This window comes from Bombus vosnesenskii, unplaced genomic scaffold (assembly GCF_011952255.1).
Source record: "Bombus vosnesenskii isolate JDL3184/JDL3185 unplaced genomic scaffold, Bvos_JDL3184-5_v1.1 scf7180000013267, whole genome shotgun sequence".
NCBI classification, from domain to species: Eukaryota; Metazoa; Arthropoda; class Insecta; order Hymenoptera; family Apidae; genus Bombus; species Bombus vosnesenskii.
The window spans coordinates 2,520,949-2,538,903 of record NW_022882927.1 but is presented as its reverse complement, the minus strand read 5'-3'; the positions used below and the strand labels follow the sequence as shown (position 1 = coordinate 2,538,903).

The following is a 17,955-nucleotide window of genomic DNA, read 5'->3' as shown; positions in this document are numbered from 1 at the left end:
GCGACGCTCCGTGTAACGTGATTTCTTTCGACTCGCAGATTCCGTCGATCATCGGGCTTTTAGCAGCCTGTGCTTCTTCGTTCTTTTTTAATCGTGCACGCTAATACTAGTACGGTAATGGCGTACACGGTTTACAGTGGCGCTCCTTCGGATTCCAATAAATCGGACTGCGATTCTCGCGGAGCAAGTGGGTGGAATAATTCTGGAAAGAAGCAGCGAGAAAGGCAGGATATTTCAGAATATTAACTCCATGGCTATTCACTGTCTCTAGATCGCTAATAGACGGCTAATAGGCTGCCAATAGATTTTAATTGCGTCGAGCTTGAGACGTTAAATAGCGAGCGATCGTTGGAAACAATCGTATCGAGATTTCATCGAGATTTCATCGAGTACGTTGTGTATTTGCTCGTGTAGCAAGAGTTTCGTCCTCTTTTTTTTCTACCCTTCGAACGTATTCGCGTGCGAACGTAACGACAGACGCAGAGACTGTTTCGACCATGTTCTCGCCTATTCGACAATCCTATTTATCAGCCACCCCCCCGTCGCCCGTTGTCGCAAGCTCGCCCCTTATAGTCGACGCGATTCAAACTCTCTGGCGAAATTAAATTGCGCGCTTCCGTTGTCACCCTTCTTTCCAACCTTGCAAATCACTCGCGCCACTTTCTCCCGTCTTTACTCGCGTCGCGTTGCGCCGATGAAAACCCATTAGCGCTCCTTTTGCGAGTACGATCATCGAATTACATCGTTATCTCGTTCGCTCGTTTCGTCCTCTCCCCCTTTGATAATTCGGTCGAGAAACGTTACAGCGCTTCGCGTGGCTCCGGTCGAGTCGATCGATCGCGAGCACGATGTCTCGATCAGCGAATCAAAGCGGGCCAGTGGCGAAGTTTTTGCGAGTCGTCGTACGTTCCACTGCGGTAGAATCGACGCTGTCTGGGAAAAACGCGTCGCGTCGCACTTTCACCCGATTAGAAATCATAATGGGATCTGCATTTAACGCGATCGAATATCGTATAGAAACTAATCGTTGGTAAATTTATTGCTCGCGATACAATTCTCGCCGCCAATTATCACGTGCGAGACCAGCAAGTCTATTCCGATATTTACGAACAGGGTTATCTCACAGGTACGCGATCGTTTTAGTTTCACGCAAGACGTGACGGTTTAAATCATCGAACCGATGATTGCATTCGATCGTGATCGTGCATTTTTACCGAGTAAATCGTTCGTAAGCGATTCGTTACGAAGCAACGTTGCGAGATATTTGTAAAAACTTATTTCTGCGAGTTTGAGAACGCGATGAATACGAACGGAGAATCGTCGTACGTGTACACAGTCGTGTGTGATGTACACAATCGTGACGCGTATACACGATCCCCGAACCTCATGAATCGGATCGTATGAATTACAGACGGGCGAAATTCAGAGCTGTTTACGTACTTGAAATGTCAGTTGAATTTGGAAACTACGATAGAAAGTTTAATTAACGCGAGTGTTAAGATTGGCTAACGCGAACATCGCCAGACACAATTAATACACCTTTGTACGAATGCAACGAATCGCGCGAATTAAAAACTCCGAGTTCGTGGTAATTCGTATCAGACACGTGCGTGAAGTTTCACGTAATATAAAGAAAGGAACACTAAGGTTACGCTTAGGATTTATATTAAAATAGTTTTAGATTTATTTAATGAACGATTCGCAGGATCTTCGTCGATATGCATTTGTTGCACGCGTCTCAGCGCTCTCTTTGTCTCACCGTCTTCCATACCACACCGCCAACGGTGCAGTTGCATTCATCTGCTTTTCGAGACGCTGTGCACACACATCCTTCCATGCACTCACATTCGCATACGTGTGTCACTACTACGCGGCTGATCTAGTCTACATACAAAATTATACGTATCTCGATAAAACTAATACCGCTTTACCGACCGATAGCCGATTAATTAGTTTTTTGTCGCCGACGCTTACCGACCGAGCCTATTAATCGGTTTCTTGTCGCCGACAATCTTTCTCATTATTCGAGCAGTAATTTGTTATTTGGTACTGAGGTACCTTGCTAAGTCGCGTCAGTTGCGTTGCTTCGTAAGCTTCCACAGTTTTATAGCAATTTGAAAAACTTACCGTTCGCGATGAACGAAAAGAATGGTATTGGAAAGTCTAAAGCGAAACAGGCCGGCGTCAGGGAGAATCCGCGCCCGAGCTGCCGGTCGGACGTGCGTATGCCGTTGAACCGCTAGCGGTCGGTAAAGTGATACGACAAATTCTTTTCTCTCGGGCTTTGTGTACCTACAACGCTATAAAAGTTACGCTCAGAATTAGTCCTCTATAAGAATAAGATTTTGTTGTATAGAAAAGTCACATGGAATTAGAAGCATACAACGACACAAGGATTTTCGTAGTTGTGTTTATATGTGGTAGAGTTATGCTCGAAACTAATAGTGCATCCCAGTATCAGGATGAGGTTTCTTACGTCGAGAATCGTTTAGGATTAGAAGCATACAATGGCAAGACTCCTTTTGTATCTAAAATGCGGCAGAATTATGTTAGAAACTAGTCGGTGAGCATGAGGTTTCTTACGTTGAGAATCGTTTAGGATTTAAAACGTCGGGGCTTTTGAGGTTAGTACGTAAAATGTAGCAGAGTTATACTCGAAACTATTGGGTTGGCAACCAAGTGATTGCGGATTTTGTCGTTAGATGGTAACGAGTCGGTCAACCTTGCGTCAGGATGAGATCTTTCACGTTGAAAATCGTTCAGAGCTAGTGGCACGCAACGACAAGACTTTAGAGAGCTGTATTTAAAACACGCTGGAGATACGAGTATGCGTGGTTTTGTCGCGCAATAACGCAATCCAACGATTCGCGTTGTTAGATCGCGTTGTTCGATAACAACGCATGCAACGAACGACTGTCGCGATGAAGCGCGTTATCACGAATTGCTTCGTCATCTTCCGTACGATACAAACCAATGAGAGATCTTGCCGCAGAGAGACCGTATTTCCGTTTAATCGTCGGCTTTTTTGCCGACAGTCAATGCGTATCGGTCGTCGTCTCGTCTCGGTTCGGTGGAAACGAGCTCGGCCACTCGTGGGAATTCTCACGAGCATAAATTATCGTAAGTTGACGCGGGAAATTGCATGTCTCGCAAATTTCGAACGTATGCCCGTCCAAGCCGAAATCGGCCGATGTTGAACATACGCGTATCTCGTTACGTGCATCGCTGGCCAAGCGTAGATTCGCATGCGCGTTTGGATATCTATGGTAAAAAGCAGATCTACATGCGAATCTATGAATATAATATCATGAACCACTGTTTCAATACTGCGCTCACATATCGTATCGGTTTGTCGCGGATTTGCGTAAAGCCAGAATGGAAATTCGACAAGATGAGCCAGCGTTAAGGGGATAGGCCATCTCGAGCTGGTTAAATTTGTCACGATCTTTCGCGATCTTTTCTCGCGAAAGGATCGCGGAAGAAGTTGGAACGAGCCTCGTAAAATAATTCGAAATAATTGCGTATTTTTTTTTTTTATTTCTTTCCTTCTTCTTTCTTTCTCTCTCGTTTGTTTAATTTGAACAATTTTTAACGTAGATTACGGTCCCACGGTTCCAGCTAAAGAACAATCCAAATACTAATTTCTACGGAACGTTTACTAGGAAAGTACGTGGGATTTAAAAGAGAAATTTTGATTTTCGTAGAAACTGCAAAAAAAAGTCTCTCGAACGAAAAGTTTCACTTTTCGTAAAGCGTGTTCCCGAAAATGTGATAATTAAACACGGTGGCGCACGTTTCTTCTACAATTTTCATCCGATTCACTTCAAATTTCACACGCAATCTTCCTTTTTGCATAATGCACGGAAGCAGAAATTTTTCCACGAAAAACGAAACTTTCTGCTCGAGAGCGTACAGCTTGCAGAAATATCAACATTCTTTTAAAGATCCTGCATACTCCTCTGGTAAATGTCACGTAGAAACTAGAAATATGTGCTCTTATTCTTCGGTTGAAACCGCGGGATTCGTAATCTATATGCCACCGCGAACAATTCCTGCTGCATTAATAAGATCCCAGTCCAACCATCTTACGAAGGAAGAAAAAAAGAAGGAAAATACACGACCATTTCTTAAGACTTGTATCACGACGGTTATATTCCAAATTTTTCTTTAATTTCATCCGTTTATAAGATGAACTCGCAAGAGATGGTCGTAACTTTAACCAACTCAAAGTGATCCTAAGATGAGATTTCTTACATGGAGAACCGTTGAAAATTAAAAGCACTGACAGAGATTAGTTCTCCGTAGAAAATCCTTTGAAAATTTCTGAAAAGCACGATCCTTCGTACAACTTTTTTCTGGCAAACGTAACCTTTCGAAATATGAACATCGGCAACATCGATTCCAATCATCGTTACGACAGTTACGTACCTTTTAGTTGGAATAAAAATGAGCGTCAACTTATGCAGGATTTTGCAGGAAAATGCAAATGTTTTCGTACGTCGCTGCATACACTTGCTCGGTGTATAGCGATCAAGACGACATCGTAAAATATCGTATCGTAAAACGAAGAAGATAAAAAGAATATCACAAAAATGTCCATCTAGGTTAACATCGAACGTGTCCGTCTGCACACGATTTTTCCTATCTGGTGTCTTGCCATCGTTGGCCAAAAAAGTTCGTTAAAATGGCAACCGACTCATTTTAACGCTTAGCTAACCTATACGCTGTCCACCGCGCATTTCTCAAAGTATCGACGACTAATATTCGCTACTTCTAAGTCTAAAAATGATTTAAGTCGTTAATTATATTCCGCGGCAATGATTTTACTTAACGATTTCACATATTATTTATACAGAACATCGAATCAAAAGTACACAAAAATATAGGTAAAATTAGAAACGCCGAAGATGATCAAAGATAAATAACACGACTTGAACGTGAAATTAAAAATTCATAATTCGTTTGAATATTTCCTCACACTGTGTTTTCGTTCGATAATAATTCTATTTAGTCGTAACCGACAGTGTAACTTTTTAATTTTAACATCACTAAATTGCTGTATTTTATTATATATTGTATTTTATAAAAGCAGAAAAAGCGGCGCAATTAATTGTCGACAATTCCAAGTAAACAATAACTGATAACGTCGAGAATCGTGGATCTTAATTGCCGAAATAAAAGTAAAGGAACACGAATGTTACGACCGTTCGCGACGAAACGCGACAGCGAGCGGCGTAAATTCTCGCTACGATTCTAATAGTCGACGCCGCGAACCAGTCGTTCCCCTGTTTCGATTGGAATAACAAAGGTAGTTGAAATGATTGTAACACTGAATTAACAGGGTTAACATAAGCTTCTATTTTTAACAATATTTAAAATTATAATTAACACGTTACAAACGATTTAACGATGATACAACTAGTTTATTATTATAATTCGACTCGATTTTACAATATTTCTCGACGTATCCGTTTGACCAAGCGACCTTGATTTTATTTCTCCGAACCTCTCGATGCATTCGGTTTGAATCCTCGTATGGTACTGATTGCCCTTCGATTCTTTCCTTTGTCTTCTCGATCCCCACCATGCTCGGGTCTCGCAACCGTTCGCGCCTATGATCACGTATGCCACCTTTTTTGCGTAGGTAAAATAACGGACCGAAGGCGAATCGATGTTTTTTAGAACTCGCTGCTCGACGACGACTAAGCGCTTATCGCTACATTGTGTATATGTAAGACGATCTGTCCGCGACACTGTAATACCAAGGGAGACGGTTAGGAACACGGCTTATAGCGAGCCTCGGGGCGTAACAACCAAGGTTACGCTTAGAATTCATATTAAAATGGTTTTAGATTTATTTAATAAACGATTCGCAGGATCTTCGTCGATATACATTTGCACGCGTCTCAACGCTCTCTTTGTCTCGCCATCTTCCATACCAACTGCCAACGGAACAGTTACGTTCGTCTGTTCTGTCTGTCGCGCACACACATACTTCCACACATTCGTATTCGCATACGTGTGTCACTACTACGCGGCCAATTTAGCCTAGCTCATAAAATTATACGTATCTCGATAAATAATAACAACAGCAAAGAAGAAAACGCGTTGCTAAGGTCAAAAAGGGAGATCTCCTCGTTCGGTTGGCGAAGCGTCAAGGAAGCGAAGCTTCTAAATGATTTTCTCAACTGTCGCACGCGTCAGTCGTAAGTAAGTAGGTGTCTGGAGCGTGCTGCTGTACGATTAAACGCATCGTCGGAATCGCGAAATTGCAAAGGAAATTGTGCAGCGGGTGCTTCCGTTCGTTCGTACGTTCACGTATGACACCTGTATAAAAGTCGGCCAATTCTAGGTTGTCGTGGATCGATGGGTAATTGGAATGTCGAAATTAAAGGCGCTCTCCGAGACGAACGACCAGTACCAGGCTACTAACGATTAGCTATCGTTGATAAGCGACATCCGTTTCCTTCGATTCTTTACCTGCTTCTTGCCTTCTTCGGTATTCGCAGTGTCGCTTGGCGAAAAAGGTTGCTCGTTAATACGCTCGCTACAGTTCAAAATTGGAAGAAATAAAATAAACGTGTACAGGACGACTCGCGAAAGAGAAAGAGCGGTTATCCATTAGGGCTACGTGAGCGATATTCCAACTTCTTTTAACCGAGCTACACTGCCGACCGTAACTAGCGGGGCAGCGGCTGATGTACAACAGATACGAATTAAATACTTTCCATTGCTCCTGCTGCGTAGCTATTTTATTGCGTCGTTCCACTTGCGTTACACGTGGCTTATGACGCAAAAAAGGTTATATGAAATAAAATTCGTTGAGGTTGTTCGGTAAATGTAACGGCCAGGTGTTCTAATATTTGTGGCTGGCGGTGTTTACGTATTAGATTGTCCGAGAAGTTTCTTTCGTTCGACGAGGAAATAATAGGCGCGCAACGTTTTATCGTTTATATTGTTTTGCCGAATTACGTACGATCCATTCTGTTCCGTCGAGATAAACTCCGCGATATTTCACAGACTTGGTTTCACGTTCGTACGAAGGTGCATTGTTGTAAAAGACACGTTTGCGAGAGAAAGATACTTTTCGAACTACCTAATACAAGGTATCGCGAAATAAGAATATTTCAAAATATGAATAGGAATATCATGCTACGAATGGGAATGTTTATGGATTCGATTCGGACGTTTGAAACGTCGTTTCATTCTTCAAGTAGTTTTCTTCCAGTTTATAAACGATCTCATCCCATCTTAGTCGTCATACTAATACTGGAATCGTTGATTTTTCTCTCGCGTTTCTCGTTCCAAAGCGATCTCTACAAGATGATCTACTTACGTCGAGACATAGCTGCAGATCGGCACTCATGTGCGACGAAGTGGGTATCACAGTAGCCACTTACGATCATCCTTCGATTGCTTTCGAAGCAGCTGAAACATCGTCTTAGCGTACGCAGCAGAAAAAAAAAAAAGAAGAATTGCAATACGTAGATAGACGAGTTTCTACGAGCGCAGACAAAGAGAGAGAACAAGTACCGCATGGAAGAAGAAGATATCGAGAAACTAGTTAGGTATCCAAGTATCGACGAACGACACGATCGTTGCGCGTTGCACAAACGTCTGCTAATCTACATATTTCGAAAGTTTTGGAAAGAAGAGCAGCACAGCCTGAGAAGGTGCGCAACTCCGCTCTGTTTTCGATGTGTCTGGTTCGTGTGGCACGCTCGAAGAAGACCACAGACCACCACGACTCGATAAGAGCGGAGTGAACTTGCGCGCTGCAGAAGCCAAGAGTTGGAAAGAGGGTTGGCTCGTGTTAACTTGGACAGGCGACCCTACTACTTTGCGAACATCGCCTGCTAACTTGCACCACACTCTCCACGTTCGCGTTCGCTTTTATACTTGCCAATGAGAGCCGTTAGAAAAGTACAGAGAAGCCTGTAACTCCGCTCTGTAATTATTCGCCAACTCTCGGCCGACTGTGACGGCCCTGTCATTCGGAGTCGCCTTTTGCAGCTCCACCACACCACTACACTGTCACTGTCACCGGTACCTTCACCGTGGCAGCCACCGTGGCCGCCGACCTAACCGCTGCTTTCCATCGTCGGTCAACTTTCGCGGATTCGAAATAGCTGCTCGGTCCAAGGTACGGTTGACCCTCGAATTATTCGCGTCATTCCATTTCCTCGCTGTCTATCCTTCACAGCGAGGATCGCAACGGAACGTGTCATTGTATCACGCGTACGTCTCCGTTCACACGCCCAAGGACGAACTATCTACTTTTCCAATCGTTTTAGCGTCACTCATCCCGATCTCGCTGTTCGCGTACCCTGGTGAACCGTGTCGCACATTTATAAAGTTGTAGTCATTTTGACTGGCGTGGTGTTTCTAGAGTCAGCGTCTAGCGATCGATCCGGGATTTTCCTGATAACTGATATCATCGTATCGAACGATAGGCAGAGTACGAATTTTAAAAACGCGCGGCAAGTTGCACAAAACGAGGAAACTGGTTAATTGGGCTCCGATAAACAGATTGCAGGATCCTTTTACACTTTGACAAACACCGGTCATTTCGACCGGTATTGGTATAGGTAGCTGTGATACAAAATTATTTCCAGTTTGAAGAAGAGAATAAAATTCATTGTATTGTTCTTTTAGTTCTCGTTGCGAAAATCATTGCGTCATTGCGGAACAAGAACGTAACACGAAGTAGGAATTTCAAAATAAAATTGTAAAACCTACTATCTACTAACTATCGGTAGTTTTACTGTTAAAAACTGTTAAATTGTAAGGCAGAAAATATATTTAAGTAGAAGTGTAATTATAAGTAAGAATACAATTTGAGCTGGTCCAGATCCGCACGCTAGCCGTGTTACCCAATAACTGAAAACCCCGAAGTCAACGTCGCCTGTCTACCGTTTATGGTCTGACTTCGTCGCAGTCATTTGTCTACGCGCTGTCGATGGCTTCGGTGCTTGAGAAAACTAAAAAGACCAGATGTAGAGTTTTCTTAGAAATGGTAACCGCTTCGACAAAAACCCATGGCATTAAAACGGTTAATGAAACCCCATCTCATCTCACGAGTAGACGGCGGACTTGAAACATCGTGCGCATTTTATGAATATCGATGTTTGGGCCGTTAGTATCCGCACTGGTAAGATATTCAGTTAGAATGACGCTTTGTAGCCTGTACGAAGATAGAGTTGAATTTGGAAGAATTTTTGTTGAACTGACTCGGAAGAAGTGAGGAGGTTCTCGATTCGATACGTGTATTTATTCGTAATGTGCATTTTTTCAACATGTTCGCGTAATTAGCGTAACACGGTATGATTAACGAGCGATAACTTCTCGGCTGATAGATTACTTGCGATATAGTCTGACGGCGAAGTCTGGAGGCGCATAACGAACCTTTATTGCATAGTATCGTCTAATTATTTTCGTAATTTGTTTCCTAAACTAAACGCGATATTGACGCGACACTTTGGAACAACGTTTAGGCGACTAGAACGGCGCAGGAGAACTTTTACACGTTGGATTTTCAAAAAAAAATGGGCTGGTTAAATTCTCTTTCTCAATCTCATTCGCCATTTGTCAAGCCTTTCGAGATAATTCGTTGTTTCTTCGGGACGATGTAGAAGAAACGTAGAAACGATAACAAAAAATTCGAGATTTAAAAAGCGACAGGCTAACCACCTACGCTTTTCCAGGATTTCTGAAACGAACGTTAAAACGAGGATCGTTTTTCGCGAATATGAGACGTAACAAATTTCGCCGAACTCGTTTTTCAAATTCGCTACTCTTAACTTGTTTCGCTCTGTACGTGTTGGAATTAGTATCGACGAGCGTAGTCGGACTAGGTTTCGGTTACTTTTTATTTTCCGGCTGCCGTGCTCGCACGGACAGCTACAAGCGATAAAATTGGCATTTCAAGCAATGGCATTGGATGTGCCATCGTATGTTTTCCCGTTCAACGCTTATCGCTCTGTATAATCGCGGTCTTACGCGAATTTTTACAGCTAAGGCTTCCGCCAACCAAACGTCGACGAGATCGAATTTTCGAAACCGTTCGAATCTCAATGAAAAATGGTCCTTATTTTTGACTTTAGCGACGTGAAATACGCGCAAAGGCACAGCCGGATAAAAAATGCTCCACCTCGGATGCTACATGCTGCTTTATGCGAGTTTCGATACAGTAACACTCGAGGTACTTTCTTTACCATACAAAGTACCAAGTCAATTATCTTCTTATCCTTTCTGAGGATTAGTTAACTTGTTTTAGCTTTGAAGCGATCTAGTAACTATCCTAGGACTTTCGAGCCGGGATATACGTCAAAGAAGAGAAACGAAAAGCCACGACGTTAGGTTCTCCTATTTTTCCACGACGGGACTTTTACCCGGGAATATCCACCTATATCGTTATGACGGTAGTCGTACGTAATCACGACGAAATTGAGCCTGAGAAATTGAAAAAACGTAGAAAAAATATCTCGCGAAGAATTACCGAAAGCCGAGGAAATTATCGTGCCGATAGTTGCGGAAAGTCACGTTCCGAGAGAATCGCCTTTAAAGCTTTGCGTTTAAAATCGATCAATTTTCAAGCCATCGAGTATAAACTTTGCGTTCCAAATTTATCAAGTTTCATTCTAGTTGCACGTATACGCGACTCCTTTCGTTTGTCGAGGAAGTAGTAGATGCACAACATTTGTCGGTTTATGTTATTTTATTGAATTACGTTCGATCCATTTTATTCCGTTACCACGAAATGGATCGAACGTAAATCCATAAGATAATGTAAAATAAAAGATGCATCTATCGTTTCACTTAGGAAACGAAAGAAACTTTTCCGACAACCTAACATTTTCATCGTTCGATACCAGCAACGTGAGAAATCGAATATAAATCGTTCGTCCCGAATTCTTCGTTCAACTTTCGTTATTTCCTAATCAAATTTTCGCAGAACGTGCCTCGCGCTTATATACTCACGTACCCGAAGTTAAGTCAATGAAAGGAATCTATCTTTAGAAACTCGCGGAGAAGACACGTCCTCCTCTGCCCGCTTCTTAACTCGATTAAACACGTACGATGATTGTTTCATCCTCGTTTCGACTATAACGCATTTTCCTCCTTGTATATGTCTTTCGTTATCCAACAAGGAAGATTAAAATTCTTGACCAGGCCGATGGACGAGCGTAAAAAAAGAACGCGCTTGTTCGATACTCGACGTTTATACTTTTTAATCTCGTCAATGATGTCTTCCTTTTTCACGCGGAAATAGCTTCCCTGTTGTCTGTAAACCCGTACGTGGCCTCTCTCATTGGCCACCGCCGTGTTTTTTGCCGCGGAATAGCGTGTCCCTGTTGTCTGGCCGGTTTTCAAACGAGAATGGCAAAAGTAATACAATATGCAACGACCGACTGTAAAAGCTTGATGAAAATGTTACTCGCAACGTGGCTTGATCTAGCTTGGCCAGCGCTGAAAACACAAAAGGAATGCTCTATGCCGCGTTATTAAACCTTTGTTGCGAGCCATTTACCTTTTCTTTTCTCGTCGTGACGAGGATTAAGCTGTCGTTGCGCGGTCGCGCCCAAGTTTTTTCCAGCGCGAGCCGGTGTCGTGACGCAGTCGCATGCACCCGCAGTTGCAGCAGAGGCGATGATACGATCGTGCTCGCGCCAACCAACGCGGTACTCTTTGGCCGATCTCGCGGATTAGCCGCAATTTTGTTGCGTCGTGGCTTTTAACGAGCCAAGGAATTTCCGCCAACGAAGGCGTTGTACTCGATAAGTGCTCGAGAAGAGAAGAACGCGCGTCGACCGTTTAACCCCGCAACCCAGCGATGGGATCAAGTGGGTCGCGCGAGTAAGCTCGAACATTGACCGATCGTAAGAAACAGCGTGTAACGTTGCTTTAATTTTAACAATTGCGATATTTCCTTTTCATATCGCGCGTCCTTCCCAATCCTTCTCCATCACTTTGAAAGAAAAGGCCAGGGTAGGAACCTTAATAATTTGACCGCCACGGTGGTCGTCGGTGACCGGAGCGTTTCAACTTCTTACAATTGTAAAAATTGTATGAAAATGGACAATTAGAGCATTTTGAATAAATAGGAGATGTTTTGAAATAAAAAGAGCCCCGTTGAACGATTAAACATTTCCGTTAGAACATCGATAAAAAGAAAATGAGAACAACTATTGCATCTAAAGGTGCACTGTGTTTGCATCCGTATGTTTGAGGGCTAATCTACGAATATTATTATAAACACAGCCTAGAAAATAATCGTAAATGCTGCTTTATAATCGTGTAATCGAAGTTAGAAGTGTGCACATACCTTGCTGTTATATATACAATGACAAACACTATTTACTAATATCTTCTGCACGTGTCAACGATATATTCTGCACGTTTTGCTTACGACGAAAAACCGAATGCGAATGGTTTGTTGAAACGAACGAAGCCGTGTTACAGTATGTCGCTATCAACTGTTAGCAAGGCGCCACGGTGGTCACCCGTGATCACCAGTAAGATAAACGGTCCATCGGGGAAGAACGTTGTCTTACATCGTCGATTTATTACTATTTTGCCATTATATGCTTTGAATAATAAAAATACTCCCGTGGCGTGCTGAGCGAAGCATGTGATTTCGGCGTGGCAGACAAATTGTTGAAGAGTATCTTGAGTTTCGATGAATATCGTGACTTGGAAAACAAAAAAATAGTAGAACGAAACGGCGAACAAACAGCTGCGGAACTCGATGACCACCTTGTCAGAGATTTTTATATACATCGATATTTATATTTAAGTCGAAACTGGCTGTCGTAATTTTTATGCACAATATAATTGTTCATTGATTATCTCTCTCTCTCTCTAATTTCTTCAAGAAGACGATATTTCACTTTGGTGGTCTTTCTATATCCAAGTTACAGCTTCCAGCAGCTGTGTAAAGTGGCTGGAAAAATCATAGGTCGACCATTGTATTTATTACTGCACTTTCATGCCAATTAATTAGATCGAAATATATTAAATATATTAAATTTCGTATCGTTTGGTATTTCCATACGACTATAAAAATGAAAAAAAAAAAATATTTCATCGTAAAATGAATTTTTGTAGCCAACTTGATCTCTCTATCGCGTGGCACTAGCCACCCGTTTCTTTCTCGCGGCTTTTCCCGCTTTTCGTGTCTCACCCGCGAGTTATCAGCTCGTTTCTCGCGGAACTACGAAACTGGCGCGGTTTTCGGTATAGCCGCTTACTCGTTACGATTAAGCAGAACCGCGCGGCTGATCGTTGGCGGATCATCCTGAAATACTCGAGCTGATAGGAGCGGATTAGAGGATACAGAGGATGCGACTAGCTGCTTGCCGCAGAAACAAATGAAAACGCAAGCGCTCGTCTGCTTGGCTTAGGTTTTAATCGTTATTTGAAACATCGAGGCCAAAGGGGCGTGCTAAGCTGCATTTTTTCTCTAGATACGAGATTATAGCGTTAATTTATTCGAGCGAGCTTAGCGTGTTAATTATACGAAAGTGATAGATGACAGATAATATAATCTAACGAATAATAATTGGTCGCTGTAATAAAGATCTCGTGTTTGGCGCTGGAAACAGGGTGCATACGTTCGCTCTAAAAACGAAATTTCCACGAAACTCTGGGATAACATTTGTATATCTATGGAAATTTGCAACGATTCGTAAGTTTCCGCTGATTCGTGAATATTCGTTAATATTTTCATAATTAATACGCTTCTATGGAATTCCATCTGGAAGCTTGCAATCACTTTCCGTAATTTGTACACGTTCGATCGTGAAACCTGCCAAATTTATCCCTGTTACGTAGGAAAATTCACTATTTTCGCTCTTTTACCATTTTTCCAAAACTAAATCAGTTTTTTAATCCGAAAAGACTCGTATAATTAGCCCGCAAGCTTAGCGGAACGAAGATCCGTAACCAATGTTTCGTAAAAGTTGATACAAACAGAGTAAAAAATGTATATGTAAATGTTCGCGTGGTTTTCAGTTGTTAAAAAAATGTTTCTAATTTCGCTCCCTCGGTTTTTGCGAGAAAATGCCCATACTATTCGTCTTCTGTGCGCTTGAAATATGTTTTATCGTAAAGCAACGTACACAAATATCAGACGAACGACGAATCTGAATACAAAAGTGGCACGCAAATTTTTTAGACCTGTACCATCCGAAGACCACGGCTCGTCCAACTCATTTTTCAACATTCGAAAATTGATCGCCACGTATAAAACAAGCTACACCTTGTGATTTTCTTCGCTTTCGCTCGATGACTCTACTTCTGACAAACGCGTTCCTAATTTCGTCGCCGGGTATCTACGTAAGGAGACGAAATTCAGAGCAGAAAGCTATCTTTCGCTATCTTCTCGCAAAATCTAATCCGATCTAATCGACAGGCGACGAGGCGAGATCGCCAATTCGAAAAATGAAAATAGGAGCAACATACCGCGACATCGGCAAACATGAATGGTACGATGAAGTACCTTAGATGCTGAAACGCGACTTTAAATATTTAAGAAATAGTACGCTACCGGCGAAAGAACGAACTCCTTGCTCCTCCTGTCACCTAACTAGCGGCGTTTCTATTTTAAATTCCATTTGCAAAGCTCGATCAGGTGACGAAATTTCGGCCGCTTGCCTGCTACTATTTGCGGCTTGAAATTTGCAAAATTCCCCTAACGTGCGAGAGACTGACGTATTCGAGCAACGGTCTTACGAATGACTAAAATGCAACTATCGTGTTGCGTATTATCGACTAAAGAGCAACCGGTCGGGTCAAACCGATCGGTGGATATCGCGTACCTCGAACGACTCAACGTTCAAGGTGGAGGAGATGAAATAATTCGAGTGTTAGATTTAGACGGCACTTTGTTTGTATCAGTTGTAGCACTTAACCGAACTAACTGAGGACTCTGTCGTCCTGTGTCTGTAGCCTTCGATGCTCGTAGATGAACTAACTGACGACTCTGTCCTGTCCGATGGTTGAAGCTGAACTCTCCCGTGCCCTTCCGGCTGGTCCTTGCCCGGGCTTTTCCTGGCCTCGAGTCATTACGTTTACTGCCCTGGGAGAACCGGTAATTCGGAACATCCTAATGAGGGAAATGGACCTGTCCGTGCCATAGACGGACGGCCAACTAAAATTCCAAACACGTCGATTTGCGATTCGTGACTGGTAAAATTTCGCCGACGATACAACATTTTAATCGGTTAAATTTCGAGACGTACGAACGATTAAAATCCACCTGGAAAAGCTGCAACCTACCTCTGGTTGGATAACGCGCGCGTCATAAGCTCGCGATACCTGCGTGAATTAGCTCGCTGCGGGAGCAGCCGACGAAGATCCACGGAGGATTATTTCGTTAGGAACGATCGAACGTGTTGCGTACGACGACGTATCAAATCCGATATCGTTCTGTACGTCTGCGTTTGCGTATTGAGTCCGAGGCGAGGTAGGGAGCAAGAGACGCAACGGATAAAGAAGCTAAGCTACTTAACAGGAGTTAAATCCACGTGGTAATCCCTCGTGGTGAATCCGAATGCGATGAGTTCGTTGCCCGTAAACTGGGTGAAATCGCGAAAATCGGTTGCTTCCAGCCGGTGCTCGTTTCGGTTCGCCTCGGGTTAGTCGCAGCAAAGAACGTACCAGCGAGACGCCAGCAGTTACGGAAAGGGTGTGTATCGTATTCTCTGCGAGGATTAGCCGAAAGTAGGCGCGGCTGTCTAACGACCGAAGGGAACGCGACCACGGTATATCGGGAACACGCGACGTTTCGACCCGAATGAAAAAAGATTGGCCTTCTCGGCGGCGAGAGACGAGAGGATGCAAAGCTTTTTCAACTTTGACTCTCTACCGGTATGGTAATCTCAGGCTGGTAATAGCGTCTAACGTTTGGGGCGAAGTAGAGCCGGAAGTCGTAGACTACCGAGCCAGGTTTTGCGTCTTACAGCAGATATTTAGGGGTCGAAACGTTTTAGGTCTCGGACTGTGTGACAGACAGACAGATTCTACGTTTTCTGGTTCGGTCTGTAAACGCGTGGGCGTTTACAGGGCCTCTTTGGACGTAGATCGATGTTATTTAAATAGTGCGTGGAGTATGTATGTACGTGGGTATGTATGCACATGTCGTATATGGCATACAAGAAGCTTCGCCATTTTTTCCAAACTGTGCGTACAGGGTGCGGTCGAATAAAATGTACAAGAGAGCACGAGGTGATTCGTTGTGCACAAATGAGAGCAAAATATGGAATAAGAAGTTCTCGAAGCTTAGTTTACGAGAAAATCGAGTTTGAAAATTTATCAGGTGTACTTGAGCATGGCTAATTCCGGCTAAATAATCGACAGGAGGTTATTCTACGCGTGAAAATAAGTCGAAAATGTGGGATAAAATTCCTTCTCAAGACGCTTCGTTTGCGAGAATAATAAATGACAATTTATATATATAACAAATATATTGTTAGAGAATAATAACAAATTGTCAAACTAAATTTTCTCGAAAATTATATCTCAAATAAAGAAATTTTATTGCCTATTTTCCTCTTATTTTTTCATAAGGAATCACCTTGTACGTGCCTTGCTTGTACGCTTTATTCGACCGCATCCTGTAATTACATGCAATGCGACGTTCCAAGGTGATCCTCCTCTTTCCTCTTCTTCTTTCATTCGCGTCACTCGTATGTTTCCAGATATTTGATATTTAATCTCGAAAACGTGACACTGCTTAAACCCATTTTCGGGTTGTTTTACCACCAACCTAAGGCATCGAATGCGAATGCAGCAAACTCGTTCGAGATCTCGCGGTTCTTGCCATTTCCTTGTCACCGGAATACGCGTTTCTAACCACATTCTAAATGCTTATGCAGGTTTTTGTACTTTCCCCCATGTATCAGAGATAAATATATTCCTCGTTTGAGACAGCAGAGGAACGCGTCCTCTGTCAAAATGTCGATAATATCGGGTTGGCGGTTTGTCGTTAGGCGATAAAAGCCGCAATCACTTAGTTGCCAAGCCAATGCGAGAAAAATGTTCATATTTTTCCTACTACGTTCGATGTTCCTTCTAATTGTCAATTCGTACGCTCTGGTCATTCAATCGAAAGGCAAATATCGATAATATTAGATCTTATCATTATCACCTAATGACAAAAGCCGCAATCACTTAGTTGCCAAGCCAATGCGAGAAAAATATTCATATTTTTCCTACTACGTTCGATGCTCCTTGTAATTGTCAATTCGTACGCTTTGGTCGTTCAATTGGAAAGCAAACGTATCCGAGTAACCATAAACGAAGAGTACGCGTTAAAGAGACGTTACGGTTCGCCGATAAAACTTACGAAAAGAAGATTCCGCGCGCTCCATTATTTCGATTCTATCCTCCTTGCGAAAATCTAACAATAAGTGACAGGATATATCTTAGAGGCAGCGAGTGGTTTATGCGAGCCGTTGCATCGCAGCGGAATCGCCGTGAAATATCATTGTCGACAAAGTTCTTGCTTGCAGCCGAGGCGTCTCGCGTTTCCCGTAATATCTCTCGACGCAAAGTTCACCGTTCCTCGCGCTTCCGCCCTTTCTCTACCTATCCGGGTAAATACGCGTGCAAGAGGTTGGCTTCGTTACTCGGAGAGTTTGCGCAAATTCTTCGGGTCGAGACGCCCGGATGAGATTCGACGGAAACGTTGATCGCGCGATTCGATTCGATCGAGTCCGATCGTCGTTTGCATCGGATTATTCGTTTCGCCTTTTCTGTAATTTCAATTTCGAAAATCGCGTAACTTATCGTAGGGAAAAGACGCGAAGTCGAACAGAAAAATATCACGTTACGTTCATTCTTCTTTCTAGTCTTTCTTACAGCGAGTCTAGAAAATTAAAGTTAGAGTATCTTTCGGATGAATCAAGTTTCGATCATGTTTCCTCGATATCTTCTTACGTAGAACGAGCAGGT

At 42.8% G+C, this 17,955-nt stretch overlaps 1 protein-coding gene across 1 annotated transcript in view; it reads left to right on the top strand.

Moving 5' to 3' along the window:
- LOC117230794 (DE-cadherin) overlaps positions 1–17,955 on the top strand; it is a 91,514-nt gene that overhangs the window by 45,971 nt on the left and 27,588 nt on the right. The window lies entirely within an intron of this gene.